Raw genomic sequence first — 11,663 nt, forward strand, 5'->3', positions numbered from 1 at the left:
CTCATGAAGACTCGTACTCGCGATGCCTCGTATTCATGGTATGTCCAGTTATCGAATATCTCCTCATGAAGACTCGTACTCGCGATGCCTGGTATTCATGGTATGTCCAGTTATCGAATATCTCCTCATGAGGACTCGTACTTGCGATGCCTCGTATTCATGGTATGTCCAGTTATCGAATATCTCCTCATGAAGACTCGTACTTGCGATGCCTCGTATTCATGGTATGTCCAGTTATCGAATATCTCCTCATGAAGACTCGTACTCGCGATGCCTGGTATTCATGGTATGTCCAGTTATCGAATATCTCCTCATGAAGACTCGTATTTGCGATGCCTCGTATTCATGGTATGTCCAGTTATCGAATATCTCCTCATGAAGACTCGTATTTGCGATGCCCGGTATTCATGGTATGTCCAGTTATCGAATATCTCCTCATGAAGACTCGTACTCGCGATGCCTGGTATTCATGGTATGTCCAGTTATCGAATATCTCCTCATGAAGACTCGTACTTGCGATGCCTCGTATTCATGGTATGTCCAGTTATCGAATATCTCCTCATGAAGACTCGTACTCGCGATGCCTGGTATTCATGGTATGTCCAGTTATCGAATATCTCCTCATGAAGACTCGTACTTGCGATGCCTGGTATTCATGGTATGTCCAGTTATCGAATATCTCCTCATGAAGACTCGTACTCGCGATGCATCGTATTCATGGTATGTCGAGTTAATAATATAATAATATAACACAAATACCAAGTTTACTCTGAAACATGCCTTTCATTTTCATTCATGTCGTGATATGTTTAAATTACTTAGACACAGTTCTAGGGAATTCGTGAATGAAGTGTTGAACTGTGAGTCCACGTTCGATCTAACTAGAAACAGACTGTACCATTGTACCCACTGGGTGCAAATCTGTTCAAAATGAGTTCTCCAACAGCTCACTGAAAAAAGAAACGGGCAGCAATTAATATTTCATAAACACAGTGAACAAAAACACTCTGAAAATTTATTTGGACAAATTATCGTTTTCTGCTCGCGAAACTAGTTCATTACAAAAAGGGGCCAGGCGGCATTTTTTAGTTACATGACAAGATGAAGTTCATTAATGGCGTCTTCCAGCTGATACTGAAGTCCTTCAATATGTTGAACACATCAATAACATTAAAAGCCCACAACATCACATCTAGCTTTGTTTTTGGGTTAGATCCCCGAGGCCTACTCGCTCGAGTGTACGAAACATTCGCTTTAGACATGTCATCAATACTATAAAACTGACTGTTCGATTACGCCTCAGGGGACACCGGAGAGTGATTAGGGGGAGACAACTGTGTTATTTATAAGTCATGACAGATGTACACACCTGGAGGGGCTATTGTTGGATGGTACCTCACAGTTGGAAAACACCACCCGCACATGTCTGTTAAACTTAACAAACAAATGGAACATCTCAGTTTGAGTGACAATGGTGCAGTGGGTCAGAATAAACAGCCCCAGATTCCCATTTCTAGTATAATTTGTAGTTTTACTGAACCTTGGGAATTGTGTATAAGTGAGTGAATGCCGATTTACATCACTTTCAGTAGCGTCATAGCGTGGGACAACGGAAATTATCCTGGCAACCATGGATGGAATCGAACCGGTACTGTTTATTTTATATTCATTATGCTTCAACAAACCCTCTACCTTACCGCTCCCCACTGCGGCTAAGGAATCCCAGGAAGGATCTCTGTAGTTATGTCTTTTGCCGTACAGCATACCTTGGACACAGGTGCTAAAACGTCGCCACGTGACGAACAAGCTTGCAGACGTGTCCTAGATTCTTACTTTACCGGTTGTTTTGTATTGTCAGATTGGTTGCTAGGTGTGTTGTTTGACGTCGCACACGGCGGTTTTCCAGCGGCTGCCTTCTGTCGATAAGCTGCATCAGACAATCCAGTGATCAACAGCATGAACATCGATCTATGCAACTGGAATATGACGTCAGCCAAGTCAGCGATCCTGATCCAGTTAGTCGCCTCTGAAGACAAGCATGTGATTCTGAAGACCCGGATTGGTCCAAATGATTGGAGACCAGTTCTAACCCGGGTCTTCATGGGTGTATTGTTTGAACTAAAACTTATGCACATTTCCTAGGTTCGGTAGGACAGCGGATACAAGAAACATTTACATGGGATTCGATTGTTTTACATGGCGCACTCGTCACGGTAGTGACGTCATTGCTTTTGTGACGTTTTCAAACACCACGCCACCATTGCTCTCTGTATCCAGTCACTTTGTCCTTGTGTGGATATTTGTTTGTTTAAAGCGTGTTGTAATGAGATGTTTTGATCATACTCCTAGGCCAAATGTAGAGACATCATGCAAATCAGGTAGTATGATACACCCAGTCTTATCACCCATACTGCATATCTTGACCATGTTGAACACCAGTGCTTGTCACCACACATTAGACAATGTGATCAATTCCCAAGCAGTTTGGTTATGAACATGCGGACACTGTTTCAACAGTGGACTGAACCCAGCTAGTTTTTAGTAATCTGATAAATCCTGTAGCTAGTTCCACATCAACAAGAATTTTTGGAGGGTGGGAGGTGTCATACTAATTACTGAATAACACGTTTACTGCTGCTGAGAGATCCTAAGAGACAGGGACTTTTCTAGCATTTGGCTTAGGACTAATCAATGCTTGAACGCTGACGTGCACAACGTCCTTGCTGACTCTGCTAGCTTACCTTCGCGTGTACCAGAACATGAATTTGCATACCTGAACCATGGCTAGGAAACATAGGTTAAATCTTTCTTTTTTAGATGAACACGACAAGTGCGTTAACTGTAGACTAAAGTCGCAATCCCACTAAACAACACATATAAATCATATATTGTGATGATTCATCACTTGGCGCCAGATGTCCCGGGGACGTGCGAGATGCTCGCTACCAATCAGCACACTTGTCTATGCTCGTATAGTACATAACAACCCTGAAGCTGCGTTAGGCGAAGGAGTCTACTAATGCCGAAAGTGACAAATGCATACAACCTTGAACAAACAAATACATGCACTAGTTGTTTCTTAATTACTACCTCCAACTTTGAAATAAAGTGCTTTTGTTGATCGGTCTGGTGAGCAAAAGCTTGCTTTAATGTTTATTATATGATAGCGGTTTAAAGGACGGTGTTTGATATTTTCTATTCAAGTAACGTTTACTGTATGCAACAGAGGACAGGAACAGAAAGTGCCCTGTAGTAGAGCCTGTCATCATCTTGATGCACGCTTAGAGTGGGATTTGTGGCTGATCAAAGAATCTTCTCAACTTGGCAAACATCGAGGCCAAGGTTGTTGCCACTGGAGGCATTGATAGACATTTATGTGAAAGCTGTGTGACAGTAAGCATTGACAGACATAGCCGCCAAGGCTGTTCTCACTGTAGGCATTGGTAGACATATCCGTCAAGGCTGTTCTCACTGTAGGCATTGATAGACATATCCGTCAAGGCTGTTCTCACTATAGGCATTGATAGACATATCCGTCAAGGCTGTTCTCACTATAGGCATTGATAGACATATCCGTCAAGGCTGTTCTCACTGTAGGCATTGATAGACATATCCGTCAAGGCTGTTCTCACTGTAGGCATTGATAGACATTTCCGACAAGGCTGTTCTCACTGTAGGCATTGATAGACATATCTATGAAATCTGTGTGACAGTAAGCATTGATAGACATATCTATGAAAGCTGTGTGACAGTAAACATTGATAGACATATCCGTCAAAGCTGTGTAACAGTAAACATTGATAGACATATCCGTGAAGGATGTGTGACAGTAAGCATTGATAGACATATCCGTGAAGGATGTGTAACAGTAAGCATTGATAGACATATCCGTGAAGGCTGTGTAACAGTAAACATTGACAGACATATCCGTGAAGGCTGTGTGACAGTAAATATTGACAGACATATCCGCGAAGGCTGTGTAACAGTAAGCATTGATAGACATATCCGTGAAGGATGTGTAACAGTAAGCGTTGATAGACATATCCGTGAAGGCTGTGTAACAGTAAACATTGATAGACATATCCGTGAAGGCTGTTTTCACTGTTATCAATGATGGAAAGGAAAGACAAAACGCAGAATGTCAAAAGAAGCGATAAATCAAACTCACTTACAGAGGTTTATAGCCTGAACAGCCGATGAAGTACGAATTACTAAGCCTTCAATTCCCATTTTAATCGTTTAGGGCCCGTTCTGCTCAAACACTGCTGATGATACAGTCAACATTACATTGTTTAACATTATTAATTCTACATTGTGTGTTGGTTGGTTGTATAAGCATTAGCAATACCCAGCCTGTGGCGGAGGCCAGTAAACAACGGAAGCAAACTAGTGAGCGACATCGTGAGCATCGATCAAAACGTTTTGTAAGTCCAAGCTCAAAACTGTAAATAGAAAGATAGAAATTGCATGTGACAACTGTAATTTATGAAAAACTTTCGCAGTTTGTATAAACACTTATTTCTTGATAATAATGACTTGAATAATAACATATTACCCCATGGATTTATTGTGATTTTTCCCCCGTTAAAAAAAACTGGAAAATAAACGGACAGTCTGTGCTGAGGATAAATCCACTTTTGACTTCGCGGTGCAACATCTGTTGAGACGAAAACGTTGGTTGCGGTTGATGGATCATTACAGCATTCCACACATAGTACTGAAGTGAATGATGGCCAAACAAAACAGTTTCTTGTTGTGAAGCTCTTTTTACCAGAATAATTATATAAAAAACGCAATATTATTTCCTAACAATTTTCGTCCACCTTTTCTAATCGGACCGAAAGATGAATAATAAGGTAGACCAGGGTGATTTATGTCCTGAGCGCCATGACTTTCACTCATCACGTGACTTAAAGAGATGAAAATTGTATCTCTTTATATTTACGTTTGAAGTGAGTGACAACAATATCAATCATGGTGATGGGGCGGAAGTAGCCGATTCACGTGAGCCCTTGTTAACACTGACTCATAAGAAACATATGATCTTTATGGTTGTCACACAGCTTTCTGTGAAGGACAGAATGGGTTCGTGAAAGAATGAGTGTAGTTTTTATGTCGAATAGAAGTGCATTTCCGTTATGCCAAACGGTCTGTTGAAGGTGGGAACGAAGCCTGAAACGACGCATGCTTTTATTGCTGATGAGATGTCCTCGAGACGATGTGAAGTTGTAGTTTTTGTTCTCGCGGTTGTGATGTTTACTGGTTTGTTTTGGCCTTCAGAAAGCAGCATTTGCCCTTAACCCCGGAAAGCCGCTGGCCTTAAGGATCCAGAGCCACAACAAGTTATAGGTCCTGATCAGAATATGAAGGTTTTACCTACACAATAATGTATTGTGTTTGAGGATTAAAAATCATACTTTAGTAATCTAACATTGCTTCCTCCAATATGATAGTCTCTTCAAGTACAAACAACAGCTACTAATCGAGATAAAAACTGGAAATTACTGAATGATATTTTCTGAAAATAATTCTCTTAGTTATTACGTATGAAGAAGCTGTCGGGGTCAAGGACCGAAATCAAAGCTCTGAGTCCGAGTGGTTTTCAGTCAGCTTCGGGCCTAAGGACTGACGTTAATTTCGAACCTGTCAGAGAGTGACGTCAACCGTTGTGATGTACTCTTTTATGGTGCAAACCTTCGCATCCCTGGCCTTGATGACAAACCACCAGGATACATTTTTCTAACGATAACTATTCTCTGAAGGCTTTTTACGCATACTTTCTGAACTATCGGCGTTGTAAACATCTGTGCTAGGTAAATATCATATGTAACTTACTGATGTTGTATTTATGAAATCTCCGAGTACCTTGGAAGAAAGAAAATCATTGATTCATTTGGTATTTCGTATGAGTGAGATGTTAAACTCTGTGGTGTTGCGTATGAGTGAGATGTTAAACTCTGTGGTGTTGCGTATGAGTGAGATGTTAACCTTTGTGGTGTTTCGTATGAGTGAGATGTTAAACTTTGTGGTATTGCGTATGAGTGAGATGTTAAACTTTGTGGTGTTGCGTATGAGTGAGATGTTAAACTCTGTGGTGTTGCGTATGAGTGAGATGTTAAACTCTGTGGTGTTGCGTATGAGTGAGATGTTAACCTTTGTGGTGTTTCGTATGAGTGAGATGTTAAACTTTGTGGTATTGCGTATGAGTGAGATGTTAAACTCTGTGGTGTTGCGTATGAGTGAGATGTTAAACTCGGTGGTGTTGCGTATGAGTGAGATGTTAAACTCGGTGGTGTTGCGTATGAGTGAGATGTTAAACTCGGTGGTGTTGCGTATGAGTGAGATGTTAACCTTTGTGGTGTTTCGTATCAGTGAGATGTTAAACTTTGTGGTATTGCGTATGAGTGAGATGTTAAACTTTGTGGTGTTGCGTATGAGTGAGATGTTAAACTTTGTGGTATTGCGTATGAGTGAGATGTTAAACTCGGTGGTGTTGCGTATGAGTGAGATGTTAAACTCGGTGGTGTTGCGTATGAGTGAGATGTTAACCTTTGCGGTGTTTCGTATCAGTGAGATGTTAAACTTTGTGGTATTGCGTATGAGTGAGATGTTAAACTTTGTGGTATTGGTTATCCGCTTCAGCTATTAAGTTTTCTTTAATATTGCACATCGTCGTTTAAAAAAAAAGAAAAAGAAAAAATTATGAAAAGAAGAATGAAAACCCCAGTTCATACTATACTAATACTGACCATTAGACATGCTGATTCAGCCCAGACACAGCAACAGCCTAACCAGTAAACAGCGACATGGCCAGTGGCGGATCCTTGACTACAGACATGCTGATTCAGCCCAGACACAGCAACAGCCTAACCAGTAAACAGCGACATGGCCAGTGGCGGATCCTTGACTACAGACATGCTGATTCAGCCCAGACACAGCAACAGCCTAACCAGTAAACAGCGACATGGCCAGTGGCGGATCCTTGACTACAGACATGCTGATTCAGCCCAGACACAGCAACAGCCTAACCAGTAAACAGCGACATGGCCAGTGGCGGATCCTTGACTACAGACATGCTGATTCAGCACTGACACAGCAACAGCCTAACCAGTAAAACAGCGACATGGCCAGTGGCGGATCCTTGACTACAGACATGCTGATTCAGCACTGACACAGCAACAGCCTAACCAGTAAACAGCGACATGGCCAGTGGCGGATCCTTGACTACAGACATGCTGATTCAGCCCAGACACAGCAACAGCCTAACCAGTAAAACAGCGACATGGCCAGTGGCGGATCCTTGACTACAGACATGCTGATTCAGCACTGACACAGCAACAGCCTAACCAGTAAACAGCGACATGGCCAGTGGCGGATCCTTGACTACAGACATGCTGATTCAGCCCAGACACAGCAACAGCCTAACCAGTGAAACAGCGACATGGCCAGTGGCGGATCCTTGACTACAGACATGCTGATTCAGCACAGACACAGCAACAGCCTAACCAGTAAAACAGCGACATGGCCAGTGGCGGATCCTTGACTACAGACATGCTGATTCAGCACTGACACAGCAACAGCCTAACCAGTAAAACAGCGACATGGCCAGTGGCGGATCCTTGACTACAGACATGCTGATTCAGCCCAGACACAGCAACAGCCTAACCAGTAAACAGCGACATGGCCAGTGGCGGATCCTTGACTACAGACATGCTGATTCAGCCCAGACACAGCAACAGCCTAACCAGTAAACAGCGACATGGCCAGTGGCGGATCCTTGACTACAGACATGCTGATTCAGCACTGACACAGCAACAGCCTAACCAGTAAACAGCGACATGGCCAGTGGCGGATCCTTGACTACAGACATGCTGATTCAGCACTGACACAGCAACAGCCTAACCAGTAAACAGCGACATGGCCAGTGGCGGATCCTTGACTACAGACATGCTGATTCAGCACTGACACAGCAACAGCCTAACCAGTAAAACAGCGACATGGCCAGTGGCGGATCCTTGACTACAGACATGCTGATTCAGCACAGACACAGCAACAGCCTAACCAGTAAAACAGCGACATGGCCAGTGGCGGATCCTTGACTACAGACATGCTGATTCAGCACAGACACAGCAACAGCCTAACCAGTAAACAGCGACATGGCCAGTGGCGGATCCTTGACTACAGACATGCTGATTCAGCACTGACACAGCAACAGCCTAACCAGTAAACAGCGACATGGCCAGTGGCGGATCCTTGACTACAGACATGCTGATTCAGCACTGACACAGCAACAGCCTAACCAGTAAACAGCGACATGGCCAGTGGCGGATCCTTGACTACAGACATGCTGATTCAGCCCAGACACAGCAACAGCCTAACCAGTAAACAGCGACATGGCCAGTGGCGGATCCTTGACTACAGACATGCTGATTCAGCCCAGACACAGCAACAGCCTAACCAGTAAACAGCGACATGGCCAGTGGCGGATCCTTGACTACAGACATGCTGATTCAGCACTGACACAGCAACAGCCTAACCAGTAAAACAGCGACATGGCCAGTGGCGGATCCTTGACTACAGACATGCTGATTCAGCACTGACACAGCAACAGCCTAACCAGTAAACAGCGACATGGCCAGTGGCGGATCCTTGACTACAGACATGCTGATTCAGCCCAGACACAGCAACAGCCTAACCAGTAAAACAGCGACATGGCCAGTGGCGGATCCTTGACTACAGACATGCTGATTCAGCACTGACACAGCAACAGCCTAACCAGTAAACAGCGACATGGCCAGTGGCGGATCCTTGACTACAGACATGCTGATTCAGCCCAGACACAGCAACAGCCTAACCAGTGAAACAGCGACATGGCCAGTGGCGGATCCTTGACTACAGACATGCTGATTCAGCACAGACACAGCAATAGCCTAACCAGTAAAACAGCGACATGGCCAGTGGCGGATCCTTGACTACAGACATGCTGATTCAGCACTGACACAGCAACAGCCTAACCAGTAAAACAGCGACATGGCCAGTGGCGGATCCTTGACTACAGACATGCTGATTCAGCCCAGACACAGCAACAGCCTAACCAGTAAACAGCGACATGGCCAGTGGCGGATCCTTGACTACAGACATGCTGATTCAGCCCAGACACAGCAACAGCCTAACCAGTAAACAGCGACATGGCCAGTGGCGGATCCTTGACTACAGACATGCTGATTCAGCACTGACACAGCAACAGCCTAACCAGTAAACAGCGACATGGCCAGTGGCGGATCCTTGACTACAGACATGCTGATTCAGCACTGACATAGCAACAGCCTAACCAGTAAAACAGCGACATGGCCAGTGGCGGATCCTTGACTACAGACATGCTGATTCAGCACTGACACAGCAACAGCCTAACCAGTAAACAGCGACATGGCCAGTGGCGGATCCTTGACTACAGACATGCTGATTCAGCCCAGACACAGCAACAGCCTAACCAGTGAAACAGCGACATGGCCAGTGGCGGATCCTTGACTACAGACATGCTGATTCAGCACAGACACAGCAACAGCCTAACCAGTAAAACAGCGACATGGCCAGTGGCGGATCCTTGACTACAGACATGCTGATTCAGCACTGACACAGCAACAGCCTAACCAGTAAAACAGCGACATGGCCAGTGGCGGATCCTTGACTACAGACATGCTGATTCAGCCCAGACACAGCAACAGCCTAACCAGTAAACAGCGACATGGCCAGTGGCGGATCCTTGACTACAGACATGCTGATTCAGCCCAGACACAGCAACAGCCTAACCAGTAAACAGCGACATGGCCAGTGGCGGATCCTTGACTACAGACATGCTGATTCAGCACTGACACAGCAACAGCCTAACCAGTAAACAGCGACATGGCCAGTGGCGGATCCTTGACTACAGACATGCTGATTCAGCACTGACACAGCAACAGCCTAACCAGTAAACAGCGACATGGCCAGTGGCGGATCCTTGACTACAGACATGCTGATTCAGCACTGACACAGCAACAGCCTAACCAGTAAAACAGCGACATGGCCAGTGGCGGATCCTTGACTACAGACATGCTGATTCAGCACAGACACAGCAACAGCCTAACCAGTAAAACAGCGACATGGCCAGTGGCGGATCCTTGACTACAGACATGCTGATTCAGCACAGACACAGCAACAGCCTAACCAGTAAACAGCGACATGGCCAGTGGCGGATCCTTGACTACAGACATGCTGATTCAGCACTGACACAGCAACAGCCTAACCAGTAAAACAGCGACATGGCCAGTGGCGGATCCTTGACTACAGACATGCTGATTCAGCACTGACACAGCAACAGCCTAACCAGTAAACAGCGACATGGCCAGTGGCGGATCCTTGACTACAGACATGCTGATTCAGCACTGACACAGCAACAGCCTAACCAGTAAACAGCGACATGGCCAGTGGCGGATCCTTGACTGCAGACATGCTGATTCAGCCCAGACACAGCAACAGCCTAACCAGTAAAACAGCGACATGGCCAGTGGCGGATCCTTGACTACAGACATGCTGATTCAGCCCAGACACAGCAACAGCCTAACCAGTAAACAGCGACATGGCCAGTGGCGGATCCTTGACTACAGACATGCTGATTCAGCACTGACACAGCAACAGCCTAACCAGTAAACAGCGACATGGCCAGTGGCGGATCCTTGACTACAGACATGCTGATTCAGCACTGACACAGCAACAGCCTAACCAGTAAAACAGCGACATGGCCAGTGGCGGATCCTTGACTACAGACATGCTGATTCAGCACAGACACAGCAACAGCCTAACCAGTAAAACAGCGACATGGCCAGTGGCGGATCCTTGACTACAGACATGCTGATTCAGCACAGACACAGCAACAGCCTAACCAGTAAACAGCGACATGGCCAGTGGCGGATCCTTGACTACAGACATGCTGATTCAGCACTGACACAGCAACAGCCTAACCAGTAAAACAGCGACATGGCCAGTGGCGGATCCTTGACTACAGACATGCTGATTCAGCACTGACACAGCAACAGCCTAACCAGTAAACAGCGACATGGCCAGTGGCGGATCCTTGACTACAGACATGCTGATTCAGCACTGACACAGCAACAGCCTAACCAGTAAACAGCGACATGGCCAGTGGCGGATCCTTGACTGCAGACATGCTGATTCAGCCCAGACACAGCAACAGCCTAACCAGTAAAACAGCGACATGGCCAGTGGCGGATCCTTGACTACAGACATGCTGATTCAGCACTGACACAGCAACAGCCTAACCAGTAAACAGCGACATGGCCAGTGGCGGATCCTTGACTACAGACATGCTGATTCAGCCCAGACACAGCAACAGCCTAACCAGTAAAACAGCGACATGGCCAGTGGCGGATCCTTGACTACAGACATGCTGATTCAGCCCAGACACAGCAACAGCCTAACCAGTAAAACAGCGACATGGCCAGTGGCGGATCCTTGACTACAGACATGCTGATTCAGCACTGACACAGCAACAGCCTAACCAGTAAAACAGCGACATGGCCAGTGGCGGATCCTTGACTACAGACATGCTGATTCAGCACTGACACAGCAACAGCCTAACCAGTAAACAGCGACATGGCCAGTGG

The sequence above is a fragment of the Haliotis asinina genome, chromosome 14 (genome assembly GCF_037392515.1).
Source record: "Haliotis asinina isolate JCU_RB_2024 chromosome 14, JCU_Hal_asi_v2, whole genome shotgun sequence".
Classification (NCBI taxonomy): Eukaryota; Metazoa; Mollusca; class Gastropoda; order Lepetellida; family Haliotidae; genus Haliotis; species Haliotis asinina.